Below are 15,558 nucleotides of genomic sequence, written 5' to 3'. Positions count from 1 at the left end.
TGAAGAAAGTAGGGAAAACCACTAGACCATTCAGATATGACCTAAATCAAATCCCTTATGATTATACAGTGGAAGTGAGAAATAGATTTAAGGGACTAGATCTGATAGAGTGCCTGATGAACTATGGATGGAGTTTCGTGACATTGTACAGGAGACAGGGACCAAGACCATCCCCAAGAAAAAGAAATGCAAAAAAGCAAAATGGCTGTCTGAGGAGGCCTTACAAATAGCTGTGAAAAGAAGAGAAGCAAAAAGCAAAGGAGAAAAGGAAAGATATAAGCATCTGAACGCTGAGTTCCAAAGAATAGCAATCAGAGATAAGAAAACCTTCCTCAGTGATCAAAGCAAAGAAATAGAGGAAAACAACAGAATGGGAAAGACTAGAGATCTCTTCAAGAAAATTAGAGATACCAAGGGAACATTTCATGCAAAGATGGGCTCGATAAAGGACAGAAATGGTAGGTACCTAACAGAAGCAGAAGATATTAAGAAGAGGTGGCAAGAATACAGAGAAGAACTGTAAAAAAGATCTTCACAACCCAGATAGTCACAATGCTGTGATCACTCACCTAGAGCCAGACATCCTGGAAGTGGGCCTTAGAAAGCATCACTACGAACAGAGCTAGTGAAGGTGATGGAATTCCAGGTGAGCTATTTCAAATCCTGAAAGATGATGCTGTGAAAGTGCTGCATTCAATATGCCAGCAAATTTAAAAAACTCAGCAGTGGCCACAGGACTGGAAGAGGTCAGTCTTCATTCCAATCCCAAAGAAAGGCAATGCCATAGAATGCTCAAACTACTGCACAACTGCACTCATCTCACATGCTAGTAAAGTCATGCTCAAAATTCTCCAAGCCAGGCTTCAGCAATACTTGAACTGTGAGTTTCCAGATGTTCAAGCTGGTTTTAGAAAAGGCAGAGGAACCAGAGATCAAATTGCCAACATCCACTAGATCATTGAAAAAGCATAAAGTTCCAGAAAAACGTCTGCTGCTTTATTGACAATGTCAAAGCCTTTGACTGTGTGGATCCCAATAAACTGTGGAAAATTCTTCAAGAGATTGGAATAGCAGACCACCTGACCTTGAGAAACCTATATGCAGGTCAGGAAGCAATATTTAAAACTGGACATGGAACAACAGACTGGTTCCAAATAGGAAAAGGAATTCGTCAAGGCTGTATATTGTCAACCTGCTTGTATGCAAAGTACATCATGAGAAACGCTGGGCTGGAAGAAGCATAAGCTGCAATCAAGATTGTTGGGAGAAATATCAATAACATCAGATATGCAGATGACACCACCCTTATGGCAGAAAGTGAAGAGGAACTAAAGAGCCTCTTGATGAAAGTGAAAGAGGAGAGTGAAAAAGTTGGCTTAAAGCTCAAAATTCAGAAAACTATGCTCATGGCATCTGGTCCCATCCCTTCTTGAGAAATAGATGGGGAAATAGTGGAAACAGTGTCAGACTTTATTTTTTTGGGCTCCAAAATCACTGTGGATGCTGATTGCAGCCATGAAATCAAAAGACGCTTACTCTTTGGAAGTAAAGTTTTGACCAACCTAGACAGCATATTAAAAAGCAGAGACATTACTTTGCCAACAAAGGTCCGTCTAGTCAAGGCTATGGTTTTTCCTGTGGTCATGTATGGATGTGAGAGTTGGACTGTGAAGAAAGCTGAGCAGAGAAGACTTAATGCTTTTGAACTGTGGTGTTGGAGAAGACTCTTGAGAATCCCTTAGACTGCAAGGAGATCCAACTGGTCCATTCTAAAGGAGATCAGTTCTGGGTGTTCATTGGAAGGGCGAATGCTAAAGCTGCAACTCCAATACTTAGGGCCATCTCATGCGAAGAGTTGACTCTTTGGAAAAGACCCTGATGCTGGGAGGGACTGGAGGCAGGAGGAGAAGGGGACAACAGAGGATGAGATGGCTGGATGGCATCACTGACTCGATGGACATGAGTTTGAGTGAACTCCGGGAGTTAGTGATGGACAGGGAGGCCTGGCATGCTGCGATTTATGGGGTTGCAAGGAGTCCGACACAACTGAGCGACTGAACTGAACCATTATTTCTTGCCTCATAATGCCTATCTTCGCAAGTGAGATAAGGAAAGGGACACTTTGTTCATAATTAATCACTTAATTAAATCACTCAAGAAACATCTATTGGGAAAATACTATTTTCCTGGCACTGGGTTAGGTATTGGTGGTAAGGAAGTAGACAGAGAAATAGGTCATTTCTCTTAACGCCCATTCTCTGACAGTGAAATCCAAGAATTTACTTGGTTGATTGTCACATTATGGATTTTACAATAGTGTGTTTGAGACAAGACAATTTTAATATCTTTTGAAGTTTTTTTACAAGTACTGATTGAATGTTTCTTATATTGCTTTTCTGTTTCAGTTTCCTGTAACAAAAGTTTGAATGCTTGCTTGTCCTGGAGCAGTATATAGGGGGAGTTTAGATGGGTAGAAAACAGACTTGAGGGGACAGAGTAACTGGGAAGCAGTCTTCAGCTAGATTAATTTATAGCCTAACATCTCATGGAAAATTCCATGGGTGGAGGAGCCTGGTAGGCTACAGTCCATGGGTCACAGAGAATCGGACACGACTGAGCGACTTCACTTTCACTTCTCAACGTCTCATAGAAACAAGAATCAAGTCAGAAGTTTTTTTTAAAAAAAATTCTAAAGCCTAAAATTCTAAAAAAAAATTCTTTTTTGTACCACTGTTTTGTTTCTTTTAACACAAAGTCAACTCTGCTCTCATCGAAACAAACAAATGTAAATATGTGAGGTGACAATATATTGATTTGATGAGAGGAATCCTTTCACAATGTATATGCGTATCAAGTCATCACATTGCACACTTTAAATATCTTGCAGTTTTGACAATTATACTTTAATAAAACTAAAAATAATAAAGTCAGGGTCTTAAAGGAGAGAATACCCTCTTGATAACTCCATGAATGAGAAAATGTAGAAACAGTTTGAAATACATAATACATTTTTTTTTAGTCTCACTGAATGAAAGAGATAATAAATCTTCTCTTGCCAGGAAATAGCACTTCTGAGTTGTGTTGATGTAGTTAACATACTATCTCCAAGAGCTAAACCTTTATAATTATTCTATGTACACTATTTTAGTATATGTAAATTGCAATTTCTCCCTTATTTTAACATTGCTTGAAATTGGGATAGACTGTTCAAATAATGAAACATCATAGTTTCATTTTTAGAGTTTTGCATTTTCTTTGTAGAATAGAAAATGTTGATGCATCTTATTATCGATAGCGTTTTAGATTAAATGAAATCTAGTAGCCCATAAAAACTAAATGAAACTTGATTCCACAGTTATATGGTGACACCATATTCAGGAGAGTGGTCTCTAATGCCTTGAATTGCTCTTATTTCCCTTTCCTGCCGCCTCGAAAAGTAGTAGACTCATCTAATGAGCAAATAAGCTGGTTCGCTTCAAGCCAAGGTAAGCAAATTTGAATGACACTATTTGATCCCTGATAGCTTCAGAGTTTGGTATTAAGTTTGCACAAGGGGAAAAAATTCAGCCCACAGCCCAAAGGGAAAAAAATCCAGATGTTTTGTTAATATATAAATAAGATGAGATCACAAGACAGAGATTTCTGAGTGTATCCTAATTGGCTTCAAAATATTAAACATTTCCTCAACTTACAGTTGAGTATATATACTTTTAAATGCAAATAGCAGCATATGTAATTTTTTTGTATTACCCATCTCTTCTGAGGTGCCAAGAAAAATAAATGTGTGCAAAAACATTTATGGCCACATCACTATCTGTGCGGTGGTTAAACAATCAAAAGCTCTTCTGCAGATGCACATATGAAAATTAAGAGCATTCCCACTTCCTCAGTCAAGACAGTCATGCTGTTCTGGCTGCACATACGCATAATGGAAACAAAATTGCTTTAAATAATCAAAATACACAAAGGCACATTTTTCTGAGTGATTGGAAATAACCTTGACAAATGCTTGCATTTGGTAAATTATGAACTAGTCAAGTTACGTTTGCATAAATATAATGAAAAACATTTTTTAAAAATTTAGTAAGCATATAAAGCAAGGCATTCTCTTGGTAATGAATTTCTTTGACAGATAAACCAACAACCATGCAGGGCAAGTTTATGAAGGTGCCTCCCTGAGTGTTTGAGAGAGTGAGAGAAGGAGAGAGAGAGAGTGAAGTGTGAACATGTGCGCATGTGCATTTATATATACAGATACATACTTCGATGAATAAAAATTCTGCAGAATTATAAAAGAGGCAGAGATATTCTTCCAACTAAAAATAAATATGGAAAAATCCTAGACACATCACGTATCTACTTGTGTTTTTAAAAGAACACAAACCATGTGCAATTTAATGCTATGTTAATACAGTACACAAATAATTCATATTACCCAGACATAACTCTTTGGTAATACAGAGATTACCTATTAGGTGAACATACAATTATATTTTCTGCCAACAATCTAGATACTGCACCTCATATGCACACTTAGGCATCAATATGTAGTTGGGGAGGATTTGTGTGGGGCTTATAAAAAGAAAACATTCAATTATGGCAAAAAATAATTTTCTACTCAGTGGTAGTATGGCACTATTTTTTATCAGATTTCTTTGGGTAGGTCCAAACATGGAACACTACAATATGTGGATACATCAAAACAAAAGCCAGGGAAAAATGTACATTCATTTGGGTTTTTCTAGATTAGCCTATTTCTTATGCTAAGCATAATTAGGTAGGGAGACTGACTTTACTGAACTTGCTACATGAATAACAAAGCTCTTCTGAGAATTCTGTAGCCTTTAGAAATCACCAGTAGCTGAAGAACATATCTTACATGAAGGAAGGGTTGTGAGGACTGTTTCAAATGGGCTTGCCACATAAGACAGGACATTTTCACACATGACCATGAGGGTAAACTGTGGTTAAAAAGATGAAATAGGCCAGGGACAGTGGGTGGGTGGATGACTTTCTTGGGGGAAATTCTTTTAATTCCTAATCATGAATTGTAGGAAGAGCCCAATTGTCTTTTACAGCCTTAGTCATCTTTGAACATCATTAACTTTTCCCCATTAACTGCCACCCACCTTCACTTGACAACATGAAGTAAGAGCTTGAGAGAAACCAGAATTACAACAGGTCTCTGGTTTGGTAAAATGATGCAGCAAACCAGGTTGAACTGGTACCACTTGTTTCACTCTTGAAGTAGTCATTCTTCCTTATCTTCTCTTTTTCTAATTTAAGGGTAAACTCCTAGAAAGCTTAATGTGTTGCTTTAGTACCAATATTCAAATATACTGGAGGTATTTGATAAGAACTTATCACCTAGTAACATTTCTTTTCCCATCATTTTAATGAAACCTCTCTCCTGAAGGTCATCAATGACTAATTAATTATGACATCCAACATTCTCATAATTCATCTTTCTTGTCTCTGTCTCTTCCTTGTCTCCTGACCAGCCCTTCTTACAGACCTCTCCACCCTTTCTCTCTGTGGACATTCCCAGTTTCTTAACTGTGTGACTACAAATTTGTCTCCTTCCTCTTCACACTTTATATATATATGATTTAAAAGTTTGTTCCTCAGCCCTCCTCTCTTCTTATTCTCTCTCTTCTTTGACAATTTCGTATACTCTTTGGGCCTTTCCTACAGATGACCCTCACACATTTCTCTGAGGACCTGTCATCTCAGAGTGCTGGATACAGATTTCTGCCTGCACTCTTCTCTTTTCTACAATGATAGGCCCTGGGATCTAAAAAAGCTTATTAGGTCCAGATTGAATTCAATGTCTTCCTTCTCACATTTCATTTCCTCCTAATGCTTCCTATTTTTAAATCATCACCAATTTTTGAAATCTCAAAGTCAAATAGGAGAACTTTCCTTTTTTCCCAATAATTGGCAAATCCCTGCCAGTACTTCCTCTGAGATATCTCTGCCTTTTTTATCTGCTTTTCCATCCTCTCTCTTCTGTACACTATCCCAACAGTCTCTTAAATGTTCTTTAGGCTTTTCTGCATCCAGTTTACATATTGCTGACAGAAAAATCTCTTTAAAACAGAGTTTGCACATGTTTATGTGCATTTCCACAGCTAAATTCATTTGCCCACTTGCTTTGCCAATAATTTTATTTTCCTACAGAAGAAATCTCTCTTGTATTGGTGCCTCTATATCATCAAGTATTCTAGGCTAACAGGTTTGTGTTCCCACTTAAAGATGACCTCCATAAATAAAGCGTTTCACATTCATGCATGCTTAGTCACTCAGTCATGTCCAATTCTTTGAGACCCTATGGACTGTAGCCCACCACGCTCCTCTGTCCATGGGATTCTACAGGCAAGAGTATTGGAGTGGGTTGTCATTCCCTTCTCCAAGGGATCTTCCCAATCTGGGGATCAAACCTAGATCTCCTGCTTTGCAGGTGGATTATTTACCATTTGAGCCACCATAGAATCCCAAAGCGCTTCACATATTTATTCTCAAATCCCCTATGGATACTTCAGTGATTGACATAAAGTAGACCCTCAAGAAATCTATGATTTTGAGTTGCCTTGAATATTATTGCTTTGTTAACCTCTGTTAAACAGAAGGTTTGTTAAAAACCTTCTGTTTCCTAATTTTACATGCTACAAACTCTTTTACCTGGTCAACAGGATCTTTAGATTTGGGACCTGGAAAAGTTTGGGAGGAGGATAAGCAAAAAGCAGGGAAAGACGCCCAAACAAAAGGACATTAGAGAAGCTATTGGGAGCAAGTGGCAGACAATCTTTGTGTTGTCCTTTGCCTGCTGAGTGTTACCTGGTCTTTGGGGGTTCTGACATCCATATACTACAACTACTGATTTCCTTAGGAATCTCAGAATGTACAATGTCCCTGTTATACCACACCCAGACTTGTGACTTCCAGGGTTGCTCTGTGTCCACTGGCAGGAACATAGTGACTTATGTCCACCTGTCTTCTGGCAAGAAAGCTGAAACAGCCAGGTAAGTCCATGAATACATCTGTTGTAAAGTGCTAATTGTAATTCCAGACATATTATGTAAAGATTTAGGCCTTTGGGACTTTTTCTTTCTTTGCCAAGTGATACATGGGTACTGTACTTAATGTTGGTTTTCAGGAAATGCTGCCCTGCTTTTGGTGCCTAAACCAGGGGTATGAGCTAACATGAATCTGGGTTATGTAGGGGGAAAGTACTGTGACAAAGAAACCTATGCAGCTCTATACAGCTTTCTCCTCTGTTGAATAAATAACATTTTCTGTCACCAGCGTGGCCACGGGTGAGCAGAGGAAGGAGGAACCCAGAGGGATGGTTTTACCTAAAGGCTTATTGCCAAATTCAGACTTAAATTGAAGAAAGTAGGGAAAATCACTAGACCATTCAGGTATGACCTAAATCAAATCCCTTATGATTATACAGTGGAAGTGAGAAATAGATTCAAGGGATTAGATCTGATACAGAGTGCCTGAAGTACTACTGATGAAGGTTTGTGACATTTTAGAGGAGGCAGGGATCAAGACCATTTCCAAGAAAAAGAAATGCAAAAAGGCAAAATGGTTGTCTGAGGAGGCCTTACAAAGAGCTGAGAAAAGAAGAGAAGTGAAAGGCAAAGGAGAAAAAGAAAGATATACCCATTTTAATGCAGAGTTCCAAAGAATAGCAAGGAGAGAGATAAGAAAGCCTTCCTCAGTGATCACATGCAAAGAATAGAGGAAAACTATAGAATGGGAAAGACTAGAGATCTCTTCAAGAAAATTAGAGATACCAAGGGAACATTCCATGTAAAGATGGGCTCAGTAAAGGACAGAAATGGTATGGACCAAACAGAAGCAGAAGATATTAAGAAGAGGTGGCAAGAATACACAGAACTGTACAAAAAAGATCTTCATGAGCCAGATAGTGACGATGGTATGATCACTCACCCAGAGCCAGACATCCTGGAATGCAAAGTCAAGTGGGCCTTAGGAAGCATCACTACAAACAAAGCTAGTGGAGGTGATGGAATTCCAGTGGAGCTGTTTCAAATTCTAAAAGATGATGTTGTGAAGTGCAGCACTCAATATGCCAGCAAACTTGGAGAACTCAGCAGTGGCCACAGGACTGGAAAAAGTCAGTTTTCATTCCAATCCCAAAGAAAGGCCATGCCAAAGAATGCTCAAACTACCGCACAATTGCAATTATCTCACACCCTAGCAAAGTAATGCTCAAGATTCTCCAAGACAGGCTTCAACAGTATGTCAATCATGAACTTCTAGATGTTCAAGCTGGTTTTAGAAAAGGCAAAGGAACCAGAGATCATATTGTCAACATCTGTTAGATCATTGAAAAAGCAAGAGAGTTCCAGAAAAACATTTACTTCTGCTCTATTGACTATGTGAAAGCCTTTGACTGTGTGGATCACAACAAACTGTGGAAAATTCTTCAAGAGATGGGAATACCAGATCACCTGACCTGCCTCTTGAGAAACCTGTATGCAGGTCAGGAAGCAACAGTTATTACTGGACGTGGAACAACAGACTGGTTCTAAATTGGGAAAGGAGTACATCAAGGCTGTATATTGTCACCCTGCTTATTTAACTTATATGCATTGTACATCATGAGAAATGCTGGGCTGGATGAAGCACAGCTTGAATCAAAATTGCTGGGAGAAATATCAATAACCACAGATATGCAGATGACACCACCCTTATAGCAGAAAGCAAAGAAGAACTATATAGCCTCTAGGAGAAAGTGAAAGAGGAGAGTGAAAATGTTGACTTAAAACTCAACATTCAGAAAACTAAGATTGTGTCATCTGGTTCCATCACTTCATGGCAAATAGATGGGGAAACAATGGAAACAGTGACAGACACTATTTTTTTGGGCTCCAAAAATCACTGCAGATGGTGATTGCAGCCATGGAATTAAAAGACACTTGTTCCTTGGAAGAAAAGTTATAACCAACCTAGACAGCATATCAAAAAGCAGAGATATGACTTTGCTGACAAAGGTCCATCTAGTCTAAGCTATGTTTTTTCCAGTAGTCATGTATGGATGTGAGACTTGGACTATTAAGAAAGCTGAGATCCGATGAATTGATGCTTTTGAATTGTGGTGTTGGAGAAGACTCTTGAGAGTCCCTTGGACTGCGAGGAGATCCAACCAGTCTATCCTAAAGGAAATCAGTCCTGAATATTCATTGGAAGGACTGATGCTGAAGCTGAAGCTCCAATACTTTGGCCACCTGATGCAAAGAACTGACTTATTTGAAAAGACCCTTATGCTTGGAAAGATTGAAGACGGGACGAGAAGGGGACGACAGAGCATGAGATGGTTGGATGGCATCACCGACTGAATGGACATGAATTTGAGAAAACTCCAGGAGTTGGTGATGAACAGGGAGGCCTGGTGTGCTGCAGTCCACGTGGTCGGTAACAGTAGGACATGACTGAGCGACTGAACTGAACTCAAGCTCTTCTGTGCACTGATTATCTCCCCACAGTTCCTTTCTCAGTGGAGAATGCCAGATTGCTAAAACATAAACAACTACTTCAGGTGTACTGATATTGAAGAATGCAAACTTACAGGCTATTTCATAATTATGAGTCGAGTTCCATTGCTCACTTTACCTTGGCACCAGTTAATGTCTAAGTGAATTTTTCATAGTGACAATTTTCTGTTTCTCCGTTGTCCCTCATTTATTTATCTAAAATTGTAAATTATATTTGCTCTACCTTTGTTTAGTAAAATAAAGTCATTTCTATGTCCATGTCATGTCCACCCTTTCCTATACCCTCCCAAGGAATGATTTCACCAATATCCTCCCTACATCACGGGCTTCCGACACATATTCTCAAGACTTTCCTCACCTCTCCCTCAGAATTCTTCTCTCACCACTCTCTTTTCCTCTCCTTTCTTGAAGTAATATGTTTTAAAATATCTAAACCTAGCACAGCTACCTGTACTCTCCCCAACTCCTGCCCCATTAATGACACACTTCCCCTTTAACCCTGACTGCTCCTGCTCCACTAGTTATTTTCTCTCCTACAAACATGGTTAAGTCTCCACTGTTCACTTCTTCCCCTTCACTTAAAAAAAACAACACAAAAATTGTCTGGCTGTGTTCGGTCTTAGTTGTGGCACTCAGACTCAGTATTTGTGGTGTGATAGCAGAGAGCATAGTTGCCTTGAGGCATGTGGGATCTTAGTTCTCTGACCAGGGATCAAATCTGAGTCCCCTGCATTGGAAGGCAGATTCTTAACCAAAGGACCGCCCAGGGTTATCCCCTTCCCTTCACTTTATGAATAGAGATTCCACACATTTCCTATTTCCAATTATTTGCAATTTCATTTTTCTCATTCCCTTGAAATATGTACCCAGCACCCACAAATCTCTGGAGATGGTTCTTGTTGACCTAATTATTGCTGAATCATTAGCTGCTGTCAGCCTATGAGTTTCACTCTGCAACAATCAGCACACCTGTCTATTCTGAATCAGCATGGTGTGTTGTGCTTCTACACTGGGTTACAGACTTTCTTCAAGTCTGTGGCTAGAGTTTCCTCATGTTTCCTGAACACTCTCTCTCCAGATGGAATCCTCTTATTTCTTCTCTATACACTTCTCTTTGCTCCCTACCTGTAATTGTTTCATGAAATTATTTGCATCATCTGTGAATACACGTCATTTCATATATGTCACCACAACCTCACACTGGAAGTTGCTTCCTACAGGTAAATTCTTCCGACTTTTTGCTCTCCTGGTAAAGTCACTAATATATCTGCATATAAAATATTTTTAAAATATTTTGATACCATGCAAGTGGAATTTTCTTAATACATACATATTTGGGGAATTTATTTTTGTTTCATTTTTGTCTGTGTTTTCTGATCATGGGTGTCCAATTAAAACCGAACCAAAAGGAAAAATTGTTTGAGCTCAGGGTACTCGGAATTCATAGCTTGTGAAAACCAGTCTTTCCACGTTACTGGGTTCTTACATCAGGAAGATACCCTTGAGTTCTTTTCACCATCCTGGATTTTCTCCTTCCTTCTTGTATATTTTTCATATGTAGGGTGAGAGTGTTATGACCATTCTGAGAATGAAGTGGGAGAGTAGGTGGTATGTATGAGTGTTTTCACTGTCACTTTACCATTTGTACATAGACATATCCCATACTTGTAGGAAGCCTTTGGCAGTGGAATATACATTTTAGGATGGAAAGCTCATGCTTTCTAGTCCTTGTTCCTGAACTGACTGAAAACACTGTTCAGACAAATGGTGTGAAGTGTCTATCCTATATCATCTATAAGACGTGTCCAGATTTCCTCTTTGGGAAAATACAGGTTATAGGCTTTCAGAGAAGAGTATTGACAGCCTTCCTCTTCAATCTGTTCTTAAAACTTTGGAGCTTGCTTGATAGACTGTTTCACATATCCTTTACGGTTTCCATTCAGACCTGGGGCTAGAAGCAGCTCCTTTCACCTTACACAAGAATGGGGTTGAAGAAATGTCAGAGAGGGAATTAGTCTCCCAAATAAGGTAGAAGAACTGTGTGTGTGGAAGGCCACAGATTCAAGTTTCTGCAGTGTGCTTTTTTACAAGATGATCATTGCTAATAGCACGTATTTCCCAGAGAAACTGAATTAGGTTCCTTCATGCAACTCCTGAGAGAAAGGAGATGGCAAATGCAGGGTCTGTTGTCTATCTTGCTTACCATAATATATCCTGTGCTTTGCAGTATCTAACAAAAATAGGAGTTTGATAAATATTTGTAGAATTGAAATGCATAAAAATGTATTAAATAAATTGACAAGGAACTAGTAGCATTGGTAGGAGTAGCAAATTTGGGGGACTTAGTAAATTCTTTATATTCTTGTACCGTTTTTTGAATAAAGTATCAGGTACTTTCTTCTGGTTGTGATTAAGGATGATGCTTTCCCTAGGGTATTGTCAAAGAAGCTAGGAACTTGGTTGAAACTGATCTCTGCTAAGAGATTCAAGGGTCGGAATGGAAAATCTCATGTAGTACATTTTAGGATTGGGTGCTTTCTCAAATTAATCAATCCTTCTCCTAAAACCTCTGGTGAATATGCTAGACACAAGATACTAGATTTGATAGACAAATAGGAATTCAACTGTGGCCATTTCTTTATTCCTCTTTGGAAGTGATATATAAATTCACCTTTTCTGAGTATAGTCTCACCAATTATGGAAAACGGAAATTTTTAATTCAATTCAGTCGCTCGGTCGTGTCCGACTCTTTGCGACCCCATGAATCACAGCACGCCAGGCCTCCCTGTCCATCACCAACTCCCGGAGTTCACTCAAACTCATGTCCATCGAGTGGGTGATGCCATCCAGCCATCTCATTCTCTGTCGTCCCCGTCTCCTCCCGCCCCCAATCCCTCCCAGCATCAGAGTCTTTTCCAGTGAGTCAACTCGTCACATGAGGTGGCCAAAGTATTGGAGTTTCAGTTTTAGCATCAGTCCTTCCAATTTTTGGATAACTACATAAAACGTCAAATAGAAATATCCTATAACTGGTATAAATGTTACTGACATCGAATTGCTATTGCCATGTTTCGTGCACCCTCAATAGTTTTTTAAAAGCCCACAACACTTTTATTTTAATTAAGAGGAAAACAAGGTATGTCACAGATAAAAATGATGCACATATTTTTGTGCTTATTATTTAAAGAAAGGAGAAACATCTGAAATCTGTTTGCTAACTACAGTATAATACAAATTAGCCTGCAGGCACCGTGTGTGCTGTACCCTGTCTGCTTGCCAGCCCCACTTAGTCCCAATGTATTAATGTGCAAGTGCAAGTATTTGAACAATCAGCATTTCTGCATTTGCATGCAAACTCTCATGCTGTGTAATTATACACAGAACTGGCACTCAAATTAATTAAAGCTGATTTCTCTGTGACTGCAAACTGGTCATATCCTCAGCTTTGCCTTCCTATGAAGTTATCACTCTCCATTCAATGTGACACTTCTGTCCCTGGCATTCTCAGTAATGCTAATATTTGACAATTGTGAATTTGGTAATATTTTAAATTGCAGTTGACAATGGCTGCATGTTCTTTTGCTTTTCCTTTCCTCCCTATTTTCCTCCTTTCTGTATAAAGATTAAAAAATAGCTTTTGAATGTCTGCTTTGTAATTATCTCAAATAATAATGCAAACAAATTGCATGTATTGTTTTAGCTCGTTTTCCCCCCTTTTATGACTCCACCCACTTGATTAGCACTTACAAACAATTCATCAAATTAAAAAAAATTGTTTATTTGATATTACCAAACAATTATTTTGATGGTTTTATTCTTAATTTTGAAAAGGCTTTAACAAATGCTGGTTTATTTTAATGGATAAGGATCTCATAATTCAGGATCAAGGAGATTAGGAGAGAAAGAAGCAGCAATAACTGCTAGATTTGATTAAGACTTTTTGAATCTTCATCAAACAGAGAAGTATTGCAATGGAGACCACTATTTGCTAAAGAGCTCCGTAAACATTACCTTCTAGGGAAGAAGGCTTTCCTTGGCTCTTCCACAATAAAGCCATCTCCCTTTGGTTTTTCGGTTCCTCTGAAGAAATTGTTTCTGTGACAATTTCTTTGAAAAGACATCCTTAGAGCAATTAAGATATTGTCATGTTTCTCTTTTCATAAATTTAAATCTCTGAGTACAGGTGGCTATGAAAATCATCTTCACGTAGAGCCCTAGAAGATGATCTGCTTTGACACATTCTTCTGAAATCGAGACTTACCACTCAACCTCAGCTCACCATCTCCCCATTTCTCTATATCCTAATAGCCAGAAATAGCACAGACTATTACAGGGGCCAAACGTCTCTTTTTCAGAGCAGGCACCAAACAATTCTATCCTTTGAGTTCAAGATCCTGAAATACACTGCCAAGAAGATGGTCTCAGTAATCTACATTTGAAAGGGAAGATTGAGTTGGAACTCTCCTTATAGTCTCTAGTGATCACAAGAGATATGATTGCCCTTACCTTATTTGTAGTTCTTCTGGGTCCACATAGAACATCAGTTAGCAAGCTCCCTTCAAATTCCAATTGGCATACAAGTGAGAAAAGAGTATCTTTCCGAAGAGGCTCTGGGGAGATCACAGTCACAAAACTATCGTTGTGATCCGAAGTCTGCCCTTCTGTCTTGTCACGAATTTCCTATGCAGACAGGTGTCCTATTGGCATGAATTTCATTGCCAATTACACTTTAAGAGTGGGCATGGCTTGAGCATGTAGCCAGTTCCACCTGTCTCTAAACCCTCATAACCTTCATTGCTTTCAATATTTCACTCAAGTACCCAGTGACTTCATGAGTTACCCACGCACTGGACCCGACTAACAGAGGTGTGGGAACAGTATCGAGTTAAGCAGCACCGTCATTGTAGTACACAATGCTCATTGCTACTGGCAAATACCTATTTGCTGACTCAGGATTGGATTGCTCTGAGCAGGACTAGGCAGTTCTACTGCTTTCTGTTTGCTTCCTCTTTAGAAACTATCCTCTTCTAACTAACCATTTAGCAAAACTAGATTTTTTTAATCTTCATTCCTTAAAAATATAGCCTCTTTAAGTATAGAGAATTATTACTATATTTTAACCTTTTTTAAAAACAAGCACTTGCAAAACAAAAGACAAAGAAAACTGGAATTCCTCTAATAATTAAAATGAACATCACTATATATGCTGTCCATTTTGCTCTTAAATTTTCTGATAGCAAAACAAATTGTTACGTTTCTTTTACTTCTTAAAAGAAAAAGATAATAGGAGAAATGCTTTGTAAACATCCTTAGGAAAAGGGAAACATTTTACAGAGTATTAGACTAGCTGTCATTCAACGTTGTTTTAATTGATGGTGGTATTTTTAAAAAGTTGATTGGCTACATATTTCTTTATAGGCATATGCAAAAATGAAATTCAGGTATGGAAATAATAAGCATTTAAAAACATGCCAAAATTTTAAGTGTAACATGATCAGAACAAAGTCTAGAAAATATGGGTCTCAATATATGTGAATGGTATGTCTTTGACATACAGTTTCTACCTACTTTATCAAAGTACTCTGGAAGTGGTGGCATATTAATTTTCTCAGGCCTCTCAATTCCTCAGTGACATTTAAATCAAGCAAACTGGTTTTTTGGGGATTGATTTATTTTCAAATATCAAAGTTAGCTCCAATATCCTACCCAAAGCAGGAATTTCTATATAATATTGCTTTTTCTTCAACTTGCCCACCATCTAGTGTAAAACTGATGTGTAGTGATATTCAACAAATTTTTGCTAAATAAATGTTAAGCTGTACATTTAAATTGTGATGTGAACATTGTGAATGATATAAATCAAGTAACCTGCAAACTCTTGAAGACTTTCTTTCTAAACACACTTGATACAGGTTTGCACATAAATGTGAGTGGTAATCATTTGCTAAAGAAATTGAAATTAAAGAACTTTGAAGAGAATACATTAAGTCTAAGACAATTCACCCTCACTTTAAACAGTTTCCTTATTTTT

The 15,558-nt window shown here is 38.3% G+C and overlaps 1 protein-coding gene across 1 annotated transcript in view; it reads right to left on the bottom strand.

The window, feature by feature from the left end:
• The window catches only part of ADGRL2 (adhesion G protein-coupled receptor L2), a 337,601-nt gene extending 323,505 nt beyond the window's left edge, over positions 1-14,096 (bottom strand). The window contains exon 1 of the mRNA XM_055403213.2: positions 14,034-14,096. The gene's annotated coding sequence lies outside the window, so the exon portion shown is untranslated. The remainder of the gene's footprint in view (positions 1-14,033) is intronic.
• Positions 14,097-15,558: the final 1,462 nt, after the last annotated feature.

The sequence above is a fragment of the Moschus berezovskii genome, chromosome 4, assembly GCF_049115385.1.
Source record: "Moschus berezovskii isolate FMDL1 chromosome 4, NW_MosBer_1.0, whole genome shotgun sequence".
Classification (NCBI taxonomy): Eukaryota; Metazoa; Chordata; class Mammalia; order Artiodactyla; family Moschidae; genus Moschus; species Moschus berezovskii.
This window is presented reverse-complemented; position numbering and strand designations above follow the sequence as displayed.